At 43.2% G+C, this 10,213-nt stretch overlaps 2 long non-coding RNA genes across 3 annotated transcripts; one reads left to right on the top strand and one right to left on the bottom strand.

Annotated features, from left to right (window-relative positions):
• Positions 1-5,315: 5,315 nt before the first annotated feature.
• LOC140858164 (uncharacterized) lies at positions 5,316-6,561 on the top strand. The gene is made up of 3 exons (XR_012141557.1): positions 5,316-5,484; positions 6,139-6,416; positions 6,536-6,561. It is a non-coding gene; the product is annotated as an uncharacterized lncRNA (long non-coding RNA).
• Positions 6,562-6,859: 298 nt separating this feature from the next.
• On the bottom strand, positions 6,860-8,733 carry LOC140858163 (uncharacterized). 2 transcript variants are annotated; one of them, XR_012141556.1, is made up of 4 exons: positions 8,484-8,733; positions 8,166-8,350; positions 7,844-8,087; positions 6,860-7,237 (listed from the first exon to the last, which is right to left on the bottom strand). It is a non-coding gene; the product is annotated as an uncharacterized lncRNA (long non-coding RNA). The 2 variants fall into 2 exon arrangements; XR_012141555.1 differs by lacking the exon at positions 6,860-7,237 and having other exon boundaries at positions 7,687-8,087; positions 8,484-8,732.
• Between the last annotated feature and the right edge of the window lie 1,480 nt (positions 8,734-10,213).

Here is a 10,213-nt window from a genome sequence, read left to right on the forward strand (position 1 = left end):
CATGTTGATGACTCCGGCCGTCGGCTGATTGTTCGCCGCTTCTTCAGTCGGCTGGGGTCGTCGATCGGCAACTGGTTGGGTCGCGGACCCTTCCGAAATTTGCCGAGATACCCCCGGCGGATGAGAGCTTCGATCTCATCCTTCAGCTGGATGCACCGCTCGATGTCGTGGCCGTGACTTCGGTTGAAATCGGCAGTACTTCCGACGTCGAGGCCTTTTGCCTTCAGAGGCAGAGGCCGTCGTAGGTATTCTTCCCCTCGATCTCCATTAGGATCTGCGCACGAGGAGCGGAGAGAGGAGTGTAGGAGTCATACCTGGGGCGCACCGGCCTCGGAGTCTGTTGCCGGGGTGACTTTTGGATTCGTCGGGTGGCGAGACCCGACTATCGGTCGGGGGCCTACTTGGTTTCGGCGGGCTCCCGACCTTTTCTCCGCTTCTCTTCTCGGGCCTCTGGGCTCGGCCAAGCGTCGGTCGGACGCTCCTGTCCGCGCGCATATACTTGTACGCGCGCTCCAGTAGCTCGGCGTATGTCCGGGGAGGGTCTTGTCCAGAGAATAGGTGAATCGGGACGCCCTCAGGCCCGCTTCATGGCTGAGACAGTCATGTCTTCGTTGAGGTCCCGGACCTCAAGCGTGGCCGCGTTGAATCGTGCCATGAAGTATCGGAGCGTCTCATTTTTCCCTTGCTTGAGGGAGAAAAGGCTATCCGACGTTCGCGGCGGCTTTGGCTGGTGCTGAAATGGGCTACGAACGAGTGCTCGAGCTGCCCGAAGGAGTGGATACTTTCCGATCGGAGGCCGGAGTACCAGGCCCTGCAGCCTTGCGGAGCGTAGCGGGGAAGCCGATGCAAAAAAGAGCGTCGGTTGCCCCTTGAATCGTCATGAGAGCTTTATAGCCCTCGAGGTGGTCGACTGGGTCGGTGGAGCCGTCGTACGGCTCCACGTGCGGCATTTTGAACCGACTGGGAATCGGCTCGTCGAGGATCAGTCGGGAGAGGGGTTGGGCGGTTTGGAAGTCGACGTCGTTCGAAGACTTCTGGCCGTCCATCTGCAACTGAGCGAGTCGGCGGTCGATCTCCTCGAACCGGCGCTCGTAGTTGTCCGCTCGTCGGTGCTGGGAGACCCCGGGAGTGGAGTCTCCGAAAGATTCTGAGAGAGAGGCCGACGGCGTGTGCGGTCGTTTCTCCTTCCTTGCCCGTTCCAACGGGGAAGGAGAGGGCCGCTGGGACCGTCGGTCGTCGCGCCATGGTCGTCCCCCGTCTTCTCCGTGGGAGCGCTGTTGGGGGCGCTCGGCATGGAGGCGACGGGGATCGGCGCGGTCGTCGGCGGCTGCTCCTGGAGGGCATCGGGCGGGCCACCGGTTGCTGTTGGAGACTCTTGACTGCGTCCGTCAGTACGGTCATCTGCCGTACGATGGCTACAATCTGTGCCTCCGTGGTCACCACGGGGTGTGGAGAGCTGGACTCTGCCGCCGGCGGTGGCGGGGAGGCCTCTTCCCGACGGGAAGAGCGCCTTGCCGATCCGGTGATTCTCGATCGTTGAGCTCTTGTCTTTGTCATGCTGTCCCCTACCTGGCGCGCCAATCTGTTGGCGGGCCAATCATCTCGTCGCCCGATCGCCGAGGGGCGCGCACCTGCAAAAACGAGAAGTCCGCACTGACCGGAGGCGGCTCCGGCGGGGACCCTCCGACGGTCAAGTCAGAGAGGTGACTGGGCAACCAGTGAAATGAAGACAGAGAGCTCGATCGAGAGAGAGGAAGGGAGAGAGGAGCGAGCCTGTGGTTTCCAAGTCGAGAAATGGGAGCGATGGAGCGGATCCCTTGCACTGTTGCCTTCCTCGATTTATATAGTGGAGCACGGTATGGCGCCGTCATTAATGGCGCAGACAAGTGAGGAACTGTCAACTCACTGTAGACTGTCAGAGCCACCGTGAAAGTGTCATGTCGCCGTGTGGGCCGTCCAATCACCAGGGTTGACAATACCCTCGCGGGACAATGCCCCTAGATAGCCATGCCGCATGTCGCTGTCAGAGCTGACAAGGTCTGGCGGCTGTACGGCGATTGGAGGAGTCGTCCGACTCTAAGTCGGTGGCCAGCTGAGTGGCATCGGGCCCCTCCGATGGTCGGAGAGTCTTACGCGAGTCGGCCATCAGACCTCTGGGCTCAGTCGGTCGTGAGCCGATAATTAGCCGGTGATGGCATCCGTCAGTCGGTCGCTCCGACCGTGGTCGGTCCGGCCGTCGGTCGGCGGTCGGGCCGTGAGTCGGTCCGGTCCTTTCCGACAGTCGGTTCGGTTCCGTCGGTCCGGTCGTCGGTCCGGCGTCGGCGGGTCGGGCCGTCAGTCGGTCGATGGTATTCCCCAACAGATGATATGCTAGTTGTCTATGTCGAATCTGAAGTTAAGACTAACTTGAACCACTGAGTTTTAAAACTTTTGAGAGAATATAATGTGTTGTATTAGGTTTACAATGAGGAACGCATATCTAATGGTAGCTAAGGACTCCTACTGGTTTATTCTAGATTAAGCTATATTCTCGTTTAAATAACATGACTAGGATTCTCTCTCTCTCTCTCTCTCTCTCTCTTCTCTCATATCTAATGGGTAGCTAAGGACTCCTACTAGGTTTATTCTAGATTAAGCTATATTCTCGTTTAAATAACATGACTAGGATTCTCTCTCTCTCTCTCTCCTCTCTCTCTCTCTCTCTCTCTCTCTCTCCAGGTGCTTGTGGATCGAAAGAGCATGGTGGCCTCAAGGAGGGAACATGGGTTTGATCCTGATTTAATTAGGGAGGGCATCCACTTCAATAGGGGTGGGGTGGGAGGCCAATTGCTTATGTGTTTGCATGGATTATTGAAAGTGTGAAATGGTTGCTCATATTTCTGACTAAATTATTCCTAAAATATTTCATCTTTTTGTGATCTACTCAATTATCAACAACTTAGGGCTTGCTTAAGAGAGTTTTTTTTTTTTTTTAAATGTCCAACTAAAGCCCACATTATTTTCTTGTGGAAGTAAGTAACAGTAGTATCTATATTTGTATGTGTATGCATGTATATACATACCTACATCCATCCCTGCAAAAGATTGATATTATAAGGGAAAATGGTCACAAACCTATAACATTTCTAGTTTTTAAGGAATATTCAGGGATCCTTAAATGAAAACCATGTTTCAATGAAAACTATGTATGTGTATGCATGTACATACATACATACATACATACATCCATGCAAGATTGATATTGTAAAAGAGAAAATGGTCAGAAACCTATAACACCTTTAGTTTTAATAAAATATTCAGGGATCCTTAAATGAAACAATGTTTCAATAAACATATTATACCTGCCAACCAATTAGCTAAGGATCCCTTGAACATAATTTCAAATGAATCGGTTATATCATTTTTCCCATGTTAATGACCGAATCAAGTGGTACCCTTGCCTTATCACCAATTTAAGCAGGTGATTCTTTGCTGCCATGACTGACTAGTCTGAGAAAACATGGGACCATGTTAGAATCTAGCTGATCATGGTTTTTATTGGATCGGTCACTAAACCAGCCAAAATGGGTGTAATTGAGCTAATTAAGATAAAGTGAGCCGAGCATTATTTAAGCTTTTAGCTTGAGTGATAATCTAGCTCAGCTCAAGTTCAGTTTAGTTTATTTTGAACCAAGGACTAAGTTTCTGCCAAACAAGAGCTATACAATAATGGCTTGGTGTGTCAAAAAAAAACCACCGTAGTGCAAGTCTCCATCAGGTTTTAAGGAGATGTTTTTGAGTTGATAATCTGTTTTCTTGAACATGTGGTGACAATGTCACCATCATCTTCATTAAAAAGATACATGTTAAGAGTAACAAAGAGGAGGAGCATCGAAGGTAGAGTGGATCATGGGCCGGATTTAGACATGATAAATTTAAATATTAAATAGGCTCGGCCAGAAGCCCGTGTGTAAAAATGAATATGGTTTATGTCCAAGGTCTAACTCATGATCAGCGCGAGTCCTGGGTACATTCCTTGGCGGGCACCACCATGGCCCAATGCTTACAAGTCACGATCCAAAAGAAGGTATTTGGCCCATTGGCGGCCCAAAGGACAGCAAACAAGTTAAGAGCACCTAACCTAGATACTTGAACTTGATTGTATAGGTATCAGACACAAGGGTAATGAGTGGCATATTTATTCATCAACTGGGTGTTTAAGCTTGATAAAATCAAACAAGTGTGAGCAGGTAATTGTCAAGGTGGACCTGTTTATAAATCAAGTCAGCCTGAAAGCTGAGCCCATAAGGTATTGAATGGCCCGCTCAATTGGATGCCTGGATGTTCCTTCAAGCTCCAATTCATTTTTTCAGAACAAAAGGCTATAAGCAAAGCTTAAAGGGAACATGCTGGAGTTTAGTAAGTCTCTAACACAATGGCACCGCGATCTGTATTAAAAGATCAATGTCAGAAATATTTCTAAAATGATTTCAATAGCCTCATCATAAAATTTAAGAGGGAGCCGGACTTTGAAATAGGAATGGAGCCATTATGGAAATCTATCTTCGTTCAAATTACAGAGAAAAATAGAAATATTCTAATCTTTCAAAATCTCATCTCTATTATTTTTCAATATTTAAAATTTATTCTGATTTTAATCATGAATTAAATATATTAAAAAATATAATCATTTTGATTTATATATCCATCTATTTTAATTTTTGATTTTGATTGCAAATTAAATACATTATAAAATTATATTCCATCTAAATTGCACCAATTGAGATTGTATTTTTTTTCATCAGCTTTGATTTATTTCTAATCTCATTTATCATATGACGAGAGTCTATAGTATAGTTATCAAAAAATTATTGATAAAAATTATTCTATCATGTATACCGTATACTATCCATAAGAAATCAGTATATCATCCCAAAGCAAATATTTTTTATTTAAAATAAAAAATTATCATCTAGTAAATCATAAGAAACACTTGACAGTGAAATTTTTTTCCGGATGGAACTGTCGTGACCAATAATTTCTCGCCGTGTGTTGTACCAAATAATAATAATAATAATAATTTCTCACTGCGTGGGTGATGGAACTACGAAAACCACAAGGTGGTGGCCAGCTGGGTTTCGAGATCCGTGATGATGATCTTACTCTGCTTGAAGATGTGACTAATTACTGTTCGCACGAGTAAAACTTTGTCCTATTCACGATGTGACGTGGCGAGCCCATCCCTCGAAGAAATGAATTTGTCGGGGGGCCAAAAAAAAATCAACGGATCTAAGTTCTAGATGGGTAGTGTAAATATTCTCTCTTTTTCCCGGATATGCTTTCAGTAACCTCCATTCTCTCAGTTCACCATTCCTTGCTCTCTCCCATTTCTCCACCCATCTACCTACTACTACTACGCAGATGCCCAATAAGAAGCCGAAGCAAGAGGGTCAGAATGGAACGCAGTTCTTTAAGATCCTGCTCCCGGGTTTCCTTGACAGACTTGTATGTCTTCTCTTCCCACCTCACTTACCATTTTCTATTCAACTCTCTCCTTTCGTGATTTGGTAACGAGAGGAAGGAAGCTTGCTTTAGGTTGTTCATGGGGAACCTAAACTGCTCGAATGAAAAGCTTAATCCACTATTCTCCACGCACTGATGGTCCGATGCTACGGGTTGTTCTGTTGGTTCCCACACCTGTACTCCTTGATGGCTTTTCTTGGCTTGTTCTGAGAAAAGCGAGATGGCCGAAAATGATAAGTTTTATATGCACCTACTTGACGATTTCCGAGTCTTTCCTTCTCATACTGCTGCTCTAGCCTTGGTAGATTAAAATTTCTGTCTTGGTACAAGGGTTGCATTTTAGTGCCTGTGGTTTAGGGGCACCTTAACATTATAATGTAAGCATTTTGATGTATCACAGGTCCATTAGCTTGTTTGCTAATGACTCTATACATCAAAGAGGCATGCTCTTCATTGCACGTTATTTTTATTACATTTAAATTCCCTAATAAAATTTGAGACATACCCTCATGGTAAACGCTAAAACACTATAGAAAATAAGCTCCAGTTTTCTTGGCTGAACAGTATTTTCGAGAGACTTCCTTCAAAAAGTATTTTCGAGATACTTGACGATGAAACAATTTGTCTCTTCTGCAGCATATACCTCACGATTTTATCAGATATTTCATCAGGAAGAAGGTCGAGAAGGCCGATACTGCAGTCTTGAGGAGCCCTCTGGGCAAATCATGGCATGTAAAAGTTCATGGAAATTTTAAGGACATGTACTTTGGAGAGGGCTGGCAGGATTTTGCTGTAGCACATGATTTAAGTGTGGGATTCCTCTTGGTATTCAAGTATAAAGGCAACATGGAATTTAAAGTCACCATATTTGATCTGAGTGCCTGCGAGAAAGAGTACAATCCCTTTCACGCAAAGTATGGCTTTATCAGCAAGTTAATTATTAATTTTATATTTTCCAGTTCATAACTCGTAACATTTTTTTCTTTTCTTGCTCATTGGCATGTATGAATGTGGTTGGAGTACATATTCGCAGCTGTAGTTCGGATATTGATAGGAGACAATATCCGGTTCTTCCGAGCAGTTGGTTGCTGAGCACAAGAAGTTTATAGCGTACTTGAACAGACAAGTGGCGATCAGAGATTTCAAACCTGTGAAGAAAGTGTACGAAACTAGAAGCTGTTGCTCACTTGGACCACATTTCAAGGCCATCATAAAGCATTATAATCTTAAGTTAAAACCCTACATGGTAAGTGGTATCATTTCCCTCATTTTTATAATAATTTCTGGGAACCTGGCTCCTGCAACAGTGTTAGGTTACTGGAAGGTATTGTCTTATCATGGATGAGCCAGAAGTTGAGTTCTACCGATGAGTGGTGGAACTCATCGGCTACGTTTCTATAATTTTTTAAATCTAATCTGGTACAATTGTATCAGAATTAATGTCAGCCAGTGGCATAGCAACCGTATTGGCTTCATGAGCATCACAATTCTGCCATGCGTATGGGCTTTTTATTTTTTATTTTTTTCCGCTATGTCAACTTGACTAATTTTTGAATGGGAACAGAATGTTCCGACTATATTTCAAGCATCCTATAGCCTCTCAAGCAAGCGTCAGGTGATCCTGAGAGATCCACAATGGCAGCTGTGGCCAGTGAGACTTTATCACAGAAGGCGGAACACCATGGTCCAGACTCATTTTGGTTCTGGTTGGCGGGAGTTTCACATGTACAACAATCTGAAAGAAGGCGACACCTGCATCTTTGAGATTATACCAGAAGACCAAAATGACATCATGCATGTCCACATATTCAGAAAATGACGGATGCCAAGGCAACTGCTTTGTAACATATGTTTTATCTTATTTTCGGTTGAGTAGAAGATGTGTTATATATCTAATGAAAGATAATTACTATGAAAATATATATATATATATATATATATATATATATATATATATATATAATGCAAAAAAACCATTAGCAACCAAGTGAAAAATTGCTGAATGTGTCAGTTTATCAAGATGGTGTAGGCCGTTGGTGGTTGTAAAACGTGTTCAATTACCATTTCACTAGGATTTAGGAGCTTGGTAAAATTTGGAAAGCCACCCCTTATTTATACGCAATAATCTATGTGCCCCTTCCATCCAACCAAAAAAAAGAGGGGGGGGAATTTTGGAACATAATGTATTGCATTTGCTTTGTTAATTATGGAGAAGAATCTCTGTTTCTCTGTTCCACCACATTAGTCCAAGATTGGATCATAACATAAGCAGCAGCTGGTCTACGGGTACCAAATTTTTTTTTTCAAGCACTATTATATGCAAGGCAATTGATTCACTCACCAGGCTTATATGACTGCAGTCGCGCCTTGGCCTGACATGCTCCCGAAGTAATGTAGATTGGTGCCTTTTGTCGCTTCTTTGGTCAAAGTGGACTCTTGGTGTGAACTGTAAACCCTACATACGAGGAAGACCCGAATCCACCAGTCTCTTGGCCTGACAAGTCGAGCAGGTGCTGTAGGTAGATTCGCATAAGCCATCATTTCGCGAACATTGATACAGAATTCTACCGTCTCTCCTCTTAGAACTGCCAAACAATTTTCCTAGAAATTAATTGTATAAAAAATCTACAAAAATATGCAATAAACCAAGAGTACGGCATTACTGTAAAATCATATGGATAATTCTCAGCTGATATGTAGGAGCAGCAGTACGGAGCACTTCCTCGCCCAATAACACCATGTCAACTAACAATACGGGAGAATATGAGGAAAAAAACGTTTGACCCATCTCCATTTCCTCCTCGCATGAGTTGTACACTATAGCACACCAGATGCTGAATAACTGAACCTATAATGTACCTCGTACAAATTATTTACATGAAAATTTTAGAAGTTACGGGAAAGGGATGAAATTTTGTTAAGTTTCCAATCAACTACAAGTCTTTTAATCCAAGAAATAGAAATTTGAACTGAATAATCACCTATGAGTTTACAGGTTTGTCATTCAACCTGTGAAAGGGATCTTGTTTGCTGAGGACAACAACTTTGCTTTAGTGAGCAAAGTAACCTTTAATTAGGTTCCTGTATATGAGAATGGCCATGATACACTCCACCTGAAAGAGGAAAGAAACAAACAGATTTTCTTCACATAAAAAGAAGTGCTGAAACTGAAGATTAGAACAGAAGGATTAAGGTGGACATTGCCATCAACAAAATTACATCATCGACATCCATGTCATTTCTAGCCATTTCAATGCTTTTACCATTGTTGCCAGCTATGCAACCCAAGAGGGGGGGGTGAATTGGGTTTCTAAAAATTTTAAGCCCAACAAAAACTTATGAAGAACAAAACAATGGCTTTAAATCAATATTAATTATCTAAAGTAGTATTGCAAGGATATAATAAAGAAATAAGATAAAGCGATAAAGCACACCACAAACACAAGGATTTATAGTGGTTCGGTGCTAACCTTGCACCTACATCCACTCCCCAAGATCCCACTTGGGAATTTCAATCCACTATCCTTTGTATTCAACCCGAATACAAAACGTCGGAAACTCCGACACTAGCTATCCCAAGCTAGAATACAAGACGTCGGAAACTCCGACCCTAGCTATCCCAAGCTAGAACACTTGTTTCCCGGGTACAAGCAAACCCAAAACACTCCGATTTCAGGTTCGGATCAACCTTTCCTTGTTTTGGAAATCCTCCAAAAACAAGAGCAAAAACTCACAAAGAGTAAGAATATTTAGAGCACAGATGAATACAAAACAGCTCCTTAAATGAGCAAATATAACAATAAAAGCTTTACTCAAATGAAGAACCCCTTTTTCAGATTTTCTCAAGATGAATGAACGGTTGAACGCTTGAGAAGAGGTTGATTGTTGATTGAAGATCTCTTGAAAGCTTTGAACGATCTCTAGATCAAGGTTGAAACGATAGGCGTGAAGAATTCTCTCCTTGAAAGATCTTCCTTTTCTCTTTCACAATCTCTCTGGTATATTGTGGATCCTCTCTCTTTTTCTCTATGGATATTTCGTTGATCTCAGGCTTTTTCTTGCAAATTTCGGATCCTCTCTTCTGTTCTTCTCTTTTTCCTCTCTTTTCTCTTCCATTTGATTTCACGTTTGATCCGCTATTTAATCTGCAATTTCTTTCATCATTTAAAGCATTTTGTAGCATTAGAAGCAAGAGAAAACAATTTAGGCAGATAAAGAGCCGTTAGAGGATTTTTAGGAAGCATAAATGGCAATTAAAACGGGCAAAAAAATAGCCGTTGCTGACATTTCCCGTCGCAGGGGTCGACTCATGAGTCGACTCATGCTTCAGGAGTCGACTCATGAGTCGACTTCTGTTGCAACAGCCAAAAAATGAGTTTCTGCAACTTTTGGCCTAAAACTGCAGGGGTCGACTCATGGGGGTCGACTCATGCCTGGGGGTCGACTCACAGGGTGTGCCAATCAGCTCATTGCCATGAGTTGACTCACGGGTTGACTCATGATTTTCAAACATGCATAACTTTCAAAATACAAGTCCAAAATCAATGAAATTTTCACCATTGGATCACAAATCTTTTGTTCTACCAAATGATACTATCAAATAAGGATTTTAGCAAAATTACGATTTTGCCCTTGAAGAGCATAAAGCCTTTTTCAATTTAAATATTTGTATCCCTTCAATCTGCTTTGTAATCATCAAAATCATCTAGGA

This window comes from Elaeis guineensis, chromosome 5, assembly GCF_000442705.2.
Source record: "Elaeis guineensis isolate ETL-2024a chromosome 5, EG11, whole genome shotgun sequence".
Classification (NCBI taxonomy): domain Eukaryota; kingdom Viridiplantae; phylum Streptophyta; class Magnoliopsida; order Arecales; family Arecaceae; genus Elaeis; species Elaeis guineensis.